Raw genomic sequence first — 10,166 nt, forward strand, 5'->3', positions numbered from 1 at the left:
CCATGTAAGCTAATGAAATAAATCTGCTTAGAATCTAAGCAATATAACATTTTAGTTAAATAGCTTACATTCTCCATTTCTAATTTTTTTGATAAGGACAATTACTCTAGAAAATCTAGCCTCTAGCCTCCTCTTGCTATCGTTCTCTGATCGTGCGTTATATTAATCATTACGTTTGACGAAGATAATATTATATTTCCCAAATTACGATCTTAATTAAACTTATGTAAGACATGTATAGATCAAATTATTGTTCATTATTCTCAAATGATCATCATACTTATCTTTGAGATGGTGGAATTCATTCATTCATTTTCCGTCACCAATATATTTTCCCGCCATCACAAGTTTTGTCTGCTAGCGCAGACGAACGACGGTGCAGGATGTGTTCCCATCTGTTTAGCGCAGATGACGTCACAGCTGCGATTGGAACACGCTCTGAGCTAAACAGTTTAAAACAGATCAGCGCAGATACGCGATTGGAAAGCACCCTATATAACCTAAGTTTTTAAAAATTACGTATTTTTGTATTTATTTAGGGGAGTTTTCCCAGCGTTGCTTATACGCAGCATTGTGAAAATCATTTAATATGATTAATATAATATTCTTCCAAAAATTCATCTTAATTTGGCGAAAATATATCGGAAAATGCGAAACAACCGAAGTTAAAAGCCCTACATACAGTCTGGGGAATAATGGGTTGAAGACCCATTGCAAGTATTTTCCAAGATATGAGAGTTTGAAGTCAATGAGGCGCAAACACAAAAATCGGTCAAATTATCCAAAACTACCATCTTTGTGCCCCTGTAAAACCTAAACCAAATGAGCAAAACTAGTAAAAAAATCTAGAAGCTACAAACACGCTGCTATAGTTTTCAAAAGTGCTATCAAAACGATTTTCACTTGAAAACTTTTTATCTACAAATGTTCAAAAATTGCACTTTAGACAAATTTCGACAAAAAAAGTGATATTTTCAAACACATGTAAAAATCGTAGTGAAGGCTATTCGAGCTCTCCACCGAACTCGAATACCCTTCACTACCATCAAACGCCGGGAAAGCAGATCTTTTTTCACTTGTAAAAATCACATATATCACATGAAAGCCATAAAAATCTCTGTAAGCATGGTAAAGACCACCAACTTTAAAGTAGAGTGAGGTTTTGGGAAATTTTAAATTTATTTGTTGATAAATCTTATGAAAATAATCATTACGATAGTGTTTTTTGTTGAAAAATACCACTTTTTCAACTTTTAATAACAAAAAGAGACACCAATTGGGTGACTAAGTTTTCTTAATATAACTTTCACTATCCTCCCTCTTTCAAGAAAATTAAACCTGAAGTTGCTCCCATGATTGATAGTGCTTCTATGATTTATTTTATAGCTGGTTGTAAAATGGCGGGCTACAGCAATCATGTTTCAGGGCTTCCCCCAAAAGGTGTGCATAATAAAAAAATACATGTGTTTTTGCGCGTTAGCTTAAACTTAGTATATGAAAATAAATTTACCCAAGAAAGTTGTATAAAAATATTAACTTAATAAAATATGAAAACTTTTTTTTGCTGTTTGAGCGTTTGGTCGCCCCCTAGCTACGTCGCCCGGGTTACCCGGCCCCGTTAGTCTTTACCCGAAGCACATCCCTTTGGTCATAAATGAGCGACATTTCAAATCCTCAGGGCATCGATGAATAGCAGGAAAAATTTTGTATAAGTTTGTCGCTCGCATTGCATACCCCTAGGACATTCCCTGTCGCTCGTTGAAGTCTCCGGAGAAATTTTTCAATTAATTGTAGGTTTGCCCACCCTGCGAACTGATGGCAGCAATTCTTCTCGGGTTATTCACCGTTCCAGTCACCATCAGAGCGTCCGTACGCTGCCGAGTAAGGAAACGTCGGTTATGGAAAACCCGAGAGGAACTATGGTAACTTTTTAATTAATGTATTTACGTGTGCTCGCAATACGTTCCGAATTTTTGGATTGGCAGAATTCATTACTACATAATGAGATAATTGGCTCATTTTTTAATCATTTTAGACTTTGCTCGAGTCCAAATCGGTTGTAAAATTTAAAGAGACCTAAATTATTCTGTCTATCGATCCGTCACCTACTTCTGGAGCTACTCGCGGCGAAAAATCGAGACCCTTTCTCCGAAATTTTGATGACGTCACGAACTCGAGCCTTGGATGTCACCGCTTCTCAGTTACTCCTCCGCCTTTTACGTGGACCTTCCGTGCTTTGTTGCGTGGGCTCTTGTGAGGGATTCCTCCCCTGAATGAATGGATTTTCCTGTTCGAATGAATGATCCAATATTCTAACGACGCCACCAGCGCATGAGAAGTGGGGGACAACTTCCGCATTTGCTATTTTAAACTTATAGAATCACTTTATATAGGCCTGTTTACACGATACATTAACACGTACGAGTTAACGTCTGTTTGCGTGAATGATATTTGTGGACCGGAACGGAACATGTCCGAATGCATGAACCAAATTAGAACAGGTTCTATTTTCTGTTCATGCATTCACAAAAGTTGGGTGGTTACACGGCGCGTCTTCGTGTTCATTCACGCGTTCAAACACTGAAGGCCGTTTTACACGGGGCACGGAATTTCGCAGGTTAGAGCTGCATTATTTTCTAAAATGGCGTGGAACTGCGCGAATTCATGAACGAAATTAGAACAGGGGCTATTTTACCGTCTCGCATCCACGCATTCTCGCATGTGTTCTAGCAATTCACCGCTTTAAGGCCGTTTTACACGGTACACGGAATTGCGCAGGTTAGAGCTGCATGAACGAAATTAGACCAGGGGCTATTTTGCCGTCTCGCATCAACGCATTCTCGCATGTGTTCTAGCAATTCACTGCTTTACACGACGCAATTTTGATTGCGCCTTCACACGTACGTCAGACTGCGCAATTCCGTGTACCGTGTAAAACGGCCTTTACACAACGTAATTTTGATTACGCCTTCGTACACACGTCAGATTGTGCAAGTACGTGCCCCGTGTAAAACTGCCTTTAGACATTAACTCGTAGGGGTTAATGCAGCGTGTAAACAGGCCTTATGGAAGATTCTTTCTATGTAACTTGTCTTTCCCTTCAATCTGCCGAATTATTTTTATGAATTGGGATTTAAGCCTGCATCACACGATCATTTTTTCGCCCCTACGAATGATAGCTCCAACGATAGGGTTTCAACGACCTAAAAAGTGATCGCTCGACCCATCACTTTCTGAATCACGCGGCCATTCCAACCGTCCCTTTCACCATCGCTTCTGCTAATATCCGTAATTACAACTGTCATTCAATTAAAACCAAAGCTTTGCGTTACAGTCGCTATTAGTGGCCGTGCGTTCCAAAGGACGGTGCCACCTATGGTTTCAGTGACGGATAAAGGTAAGTGCCAAGTGATGGAAAAATGGATGGGATTTCCATCCCTCGAGCCATCGCGGAAAATGATCGCGTGAAAGTAATTTTTTTCAGCCATCATTGGAGCGAACGCTGGAGCTATCCCTAGAAAGGATGGAAAAATGATATTGCCACTCAGGCATTAACAACGACGAATCGCACGAGATCCATGTGCGAGGCCGAGGAGTAGTCGAGAAGCGGCAATGAGTTCGCCATAAGTTCGTGACGTCATCAACTTACCTGCGAAAATATTTAAGGGAATCTAATTTCGCGGCGGATTGATAGAGAAGTAGAAGTCGGATTGTAAAAGTGAGCAACACTGGTCTCTCAATCTGTAGGACACTATCACAACCGGCAATAACAAAAAATAAGAGAATGCCATGAGTTCGTGACGTAAACAACTTATCGGCGAAAGGGTTATGGCTGTGGATTTAATGCGGAGAAGAGCTAGAGAAGACGTCGGCTTTTAAATAGGATAAATGCGGGTCTATTGAAGTGTTAAGCTGTAACAACCCACGATAATTAAATACTGGTGAAGATAAGGGTAGTTCTCTCCTAAATCTAATACCGCAATGCATCTTAGTACTCGGTAAATAAAAGGGGAAGATAAATAAAAGGAAAAAATTGCCTTAGTCAGCGATTTACTAACACGTTTAAAATTAGAAAACATGAAAGTTGCCGCCCCTTTTCCAGAGATCGGTGACGTCATTATTTTAGATCATTGTTTTGAGGGTAACGTTCATTGACGGAAATAATCGCTCGCAAGGGTGTGAACAAAAACGAATCATACTAGGCTGATGCGCGAGGTTATGTAGTCGCGGAGAAGTGGTGACCCGCTCAGCTGCATTTCTTGACGTCATCAACTTGTCAGCGAAAGGTTTAAATCGTTTAATTCTTCGCCGCATTTACGCCCCAGGAGTAGGTGACGGATCGAAACCCGCAAAAAAATACGCACCAATCACTTTAAAACAAACACAATCAGCAATGACATGAAATTGATGAATCAGCTCAATCTCTCTCCACAATTCACAAATTCAGAGAGGTGAGGCCCAGGGGAGGAAGGGCGGAATTCAAATGCCTCGGGAGATCACGAATGCACATTCCTGAGGAGGGTTGATGCAAATACAAAACGCTATGGTTGGGGTCAGGGCAGCTTGGTCGGGCGGCTGGAGAACAGGAGGGGAGGGCGGCAGCTGTTAGGTGGAGGACGGGGTATGGGAGCCAAGGAAACGAGTGGAGGTGGGGGGGAGGGGCGGACCGCGGCTACATCTGTCGGACGGCAGCTGAGACGACGCAAGAAACAAAATAAATGCGTCAACTGCACTTACCGGTCATCGGCCAACAAATTGATCCTCTGCGAAGGTGCACCGCGGTTGATGTCTCGTAGACATGGGGTATCCCAGAGGATGACGTAGACACGTTTTAAAGTCTTCTCACACCGACTGTGACATGAATGAATAAATCGCCCATTCAATTAACCCGAAGGGTTTGTGAAGATATTCCAAAGCACGATGTCTTGAGAACAGGAAGTACTTACAAGGGAGACGTAAATTCCTCGGATATTTTCCCAAGCCAGTGTTTTGACATCACTTTCGTACACACGGCAAGAGCAATTAAAAAGACACTTTTCCCCGATGTCTGAAATTATATTCCTGTGTCTACGTCTAGGGAACAGAGATGATGTCTTCGACGCTTTTTATTCTGACGCTTGTATAAACTTCACATTAATGAAGACGGCGAAAGTAAATAAAACTAGCACATTTCCCTGAGGTATCACAACAATGCACGATACGGACCACAAAGATAAAGGAGACGTTTTCAGAGTTTAAAAAACGAGCTCCAACACAACACTACTCGCTTATCAGCCTTTGCTCCAGCAACCAATCCTCTTTGAGCTCTTTCCTTACTTCAATGGGTTTTCCGTTTGCCTCTTTACTTGCAGGGTTGGCTTAGTGGGGTGAGAAAGGCAATGAAGAGACAGGGGAGGGGGCACGGGTTGTTCGTTGAGGGGCCTCTACTCTTCTCCCATATAACGAGTCTCCCTCAATTGAAGCCGGCGGCCCCTTCTCCACACTATGGGGCGGTGTGGTAAAATTCCGGCACGCCTTGGCCCTCACAGAACACCGTTCTCACGCGTCAGAACACCATGGAATCGCCAAAAACACACATGGTAAGCAGCGAAGAACGTTCTTGGAGATTCGCACCACGCGGAATCATTGTTCGCAAGTTATGCCGGCGTTTCAACAGGCGTCAGCAACGATCGTTTCATAAAGCCACCGAATATACACAAACTAGAGTCTATTAAGCAAAGTATGATCCAATTATACGACACCAGCAAAAATCTTCTCGTAGAGTCAGAGATTATCAACACCAATAGCGTGCCAGGGGCAACAATCGTTTCCCTACCGACAGCCAAGTAAACACAAATCAGTCCCAATGGAACGGACCCAAAAAAGAAGGCACACAATACAATGTTTTCAGTTCACGACTCTTCAGACTAACACGGGATCGTCACAAACACCATTAAAGTGCAACAGGCGGCATATGATTCCCCACAGACCTGTCAGTCAATGCAAACTAAATGAGGTGGCATCAAAACATGATCAGTACACACGACAATGTTTTCGGTGCATGCATTCAAGCAGACTCGCCGACGATGGCTTCCCGTGTACGATTGCAGATCACATGATCACTTCCTCTCTGACCTCGTGAGCGAATCTGTAGCGAGAGGAAAATAACGAGGGATACAAGGGACAGTTAAAGGCAAGGAGTCGCGACCACGTGGTCGACCCGCCGCTGAATGCAGGGAAAAGATGGACGTCGAGCAGCCGGTGGTGTTGACGGTGTGGGGAGGTATCGGCTGCTCCGGAAGTTCGAGCCACCGAATGCAGCATGTACCCCGGCGAGGACGCAGGCTGGCTGGCCCGTTGGCTGGCTGAATGGCGATCGCCGCTGACGACGGAGGGGAACGGAGGAATTCGGAGGAGGGGTAAGATGCTTCGCGGCGGCGGCGGAAGGAAGAAAGAACTTCGGAGGCGACCGCCCCGCCATCTGTTGCTGGAGACTCGAGCGGAGAAAGGGTGCCGTTCGGTTCGTGAGTTCGCGGAATTCGAACGGGAAAAAAATTGAGTGACATTCCATTCCCACGTTAAGTGGACCGGCTGTAACCCCCTCGATCTACGCGGATTTCGATAAAATATTTGGTGACAGCATACTTAGACCAGAACGTCAATTTTCGTCTGATCTTCACCATTCTTATTATACAATATGTAACCTACATTCTAATCAATCCTAGGGGTGGGCGAAAGCGCTGCGACTACGAATAAAAAATGAAGTACATAAATTACGTGACATGATTTTGGCGATTTTTGGATTTCCCCTTTCCCCCTTAGTGAGATATCGTGAGATTTGGCTCGGCCCCCTCCCTCTAATCTCACGTGAGATTGTTCAAAATGCGTATTTTCTGTGTAAATATGTTAATCTATGCTTAATTGCGTTACATTTTTCATTGATAGCTTAATTCTTTTATTAAGATTAGTTAAGAGTAGTACATGGGCATACCCAGCGAGGGGCAGTTAGGGGCAGCGCCCCCCCTCCTCCCCCCGGTAGCAAAAATCGCAATGCCTTCATTGAAAATAATATTTTTTCGAGCAAATAATTTTAAAAACTTATAGAGCTGTTAAAGTTCCCTTAAAATGTTGATTTCATTCAACTTTTCTATGCTTAAATCATACCCTCAACTAGAAAAAACAATGGCTTGCCCCCCTCCCTAGTTTTGATCCTGGGTACGCCATTGGACTAGTACTTAAGATTGCTATGATAGTTAAACGCCTTCTCTTGAGGGAAAATAATTACGTGATACTTGTCAGGACCCCCCTTCTTTCCCACGTTGGATTGGGTGAGATTCGGCTTGACCCCCTTCGCCTCACGTAATTAATCGATGCCCCTTAACACGGTTCTTATCTTGATGTCGGATGGGTAACTTTTTCGCTGCCTTAGCCGTCGTAGAATGCAAACAAAACTATAAAATTTAATTGAAAGGTGGCAGGGGCGGATCCAGGATTTCTTTCTCAGGGGGGGGGCACAAGGATACCCCGTAGTACAAAACGAAGGCAATGATAACGGGACCGTATTAAAAATCTTGCATATTTTTTAAGGGTCTGGGGGAGCACGTGTCCCCCCCCCCCCCCTAGATCCGCCGATGAAAGGTGGCCTTCTTAAGAGAGAATTGGGTATCGCATTGCTTTTATCTTGATTTTATTTAAGCTTCCAAACGTTACACATATTTGGTCCCGTACAGTGGCGCAAATATTAGGGGGGGTGAGGGGTTGTATCCCCCCCCAAAGCCTCTGAGAAGTCAAAAAAATATTTAAAAATCTTGTCTTGATTATATATATAATAACTGCGTCTGCTTAAAGTTATATTTTAAGCGCCAAAATGATGTAAAATGCATTTTCAGACATGTAATTTTGGTTCCGGATATAAAAAGGAAATTAAAACAAAATTTAATTCACATAATATTCGAAAAGCAATTGCTTCGAGTTGTTCTATTTTGATGACGTCTCTTGAATTTTGGGGCATATGGCTGAAATCGTGATAGAGGAAAGAGTTTTGGGTTAGCGGAAACGCCGAGAACAGGTTTCATTGATTGAATAGGGATTGCAGTCCACGAGAAAGTTTACGCCATCTAAATGCGCAGAATTCACTCTCTCAGTGGTTTTACCTGAAAGTTGGTTTGGGTAGAGGTCAACCTGGACCAATCCGCGAAAGTTAAGGAAAGATAAGTTAATTCAAAGAAATAAATCTACCTCATTCAGCCATTCTATCTTAAAATGATAATGCTATACAGTCATCATGCTTATTCTTAAATCACAATGCTTCAATAAAACATGCAATAAAATCATCGTATAGCCATCGAAAAACGTTTTTTGAGCTGTTAAAATAAGATCAGTCGGCAGTAATATATCTATGTTTATCATTCGATATGCTGCTCCACGATATCTCTCTGCAAAAAGTTGTCTTATTTCTCTCTTAAGTTAAAAATAAGTGAATATAAAGTTGGTGACCACTTTTCATGAGTTGGTGACGCATTTATAGTTCCGGTTCATTAACTCGTTCAGAGAGAACCGTGAACTGAAAGAAAGGAATCGTTAACAAGATTGAAAACAACAATGAACAATCGGATATCGAAGGGAGAGACCGAAGTGTAGCTGAGAAGCGGTGGTTTTCTCAGCAGGATTTCGTGACGTCATCAACTCATCTGCGAAAGGATTAGGGCCGTTGATTTTCCACCGCGAATGCTTCGAAAAGGCGACAGATCTCAAAACGGACGAAAACTGTCGGAGATAAAAGAAGCAAGAGTTAACACCAATAGGCTTCACCTAATATAAACTCGATCCAATGACTTAAGTGGTTGTAAACATCACAGGTCAAAATATCGTAAGATTGGTTTGACGCAGCTCTCCATTCAATTAATCTACATATTACTATGCAAGCCACATACCGAGGTATTTGGCAGTGGGTGAACAATCCCCTACATGTACCAGAAGATTAAAATTTACTACCACGAACATGCAACATGTACGCTACATATGACACATAAGCTATGGGATCAATCTATATGCTACTTGTGAAGGCAATCTGCCTAAAAAGTTTAAACATTCAAAATCGATCATTCTTCTATCAGCTGATATTTTTACAAAGACAGAGTTGAGAAAATATTGTTGTAAAAATTTATGTAAATTAGATATAAATAAATTGTTTGTAAGTATCTTCAAGGTACGCACTCACACTGCTAAGAGATGGTGATGGTATTACTACCCGAGCTACATGTATGTTTCAGTTAGAGCAGTAGTCGGCAAACTTAATAGCCAAAGAGCCAAGTATGGACATTACAACAATCTTTTTAAAAATTGACAGCCCAATCTGCTAGTTTAGCAAACTTTTATTACACTAAATAAGTAGTGCACTAAATACTAAACTAAATTTCATAATAAAAAATATTTATTGATGCGAACAATGTGCTTGCATCTCCTTGGAAAGTTTGAGTCAGTCAGGTTTGTATGTTTTTGTTCTTAATATTTGGCATGATTCCGTGTTCTCATCAATAGTACGACTTCTCAGGTTACTCTTGATGATGTCCATGCTTGAAATGTATTTTTAAAACAATATAAAATTTTAATTACCTATCTGTATTTTAACATGAACAAAAAAATTATACATTTTCTCGATTTATAGAAGAATTTTAATTTTTCAAAATAAGATTTTCAATTGAAGAAACACTTTGTAAGAAAAAAATTCTGGGTCCTGGGAAGTATCAAATAATTTTTTCAGCAAGAAACAGGGTAAAATTTTATTGTAGACTATGATATTAGTAATCTTAGACACTATTCTTAACCATAGGCAGATTTAGGGGGAGCTCGAGGGCACGCCCCCCTCCAGACGCTAAAAAAATAGACAAGATTTTTAATACGGTTGCGATTACGTTCGTTTTATTTCGTGTAATACGGAGCCTCTATCATTTAATATAATATTAATAACTTTCATTACAAAATAAAGAATAGTTTCTGCAGTAACTGTTGTATTTAGTTTTTAATCTCAAATATGAGGAGACCTTTCCGACCCCCCCGAAAAACATCCTGGATCCGCCACTATTCTTCACTAATCTGAAATTAAAAAATAATAAAAGCAAATCTTATTTTTTATAAATACAAGGCAACGAGGCATAGATTAAAATGTTCAAACTGAAAATATCGAT

General features: G+C 41.2%; 1 protein-coding gene across 2 annotated transcripts in view; it reads right to left on the reverse strand.

Annotated features, from left to right (window-relative positions):
* LOC124169222 (cyclin-dependent kinase 4) overlaps positions 1-6,364 on the reverse strand; it is a 30,880-nt gene extending 24,516 nt beyond the window's left edge. Inside the window, exons 1-2 of one of the 2 annotated variants that reach the window (XM_046547755.1) lie at positions 4,947-6,364; positions 4,738-4,851 (exon numbers count right to left, since the gene is read on the reverse strand). The gene's annotated coding sequence lies outside the window, so the exon portion shown is untranslated. Of the gene's footprint in view, positions 1-4,737 lie in introns of both variants that reach the window. The other variant, XM_046547754.1, reaches the window with a different exon arrangement.
* Positions 6,365-10,166: the final 3,802 nt, after the last annotated feature.

Source organism: Ischnura elegans, chromosome 12 (assembly GCF_921293095.1).
Source record: "Ischnura elegans chromosome 12, ioIscEleg1.1, whole genome shotgun sequence".
Lineage (NCBI taxonomy): Eukaryota > Metazoa > Arthropoda > Insecta > Odonata > Coenagrionidae > Ischnura > Ischnura elegans.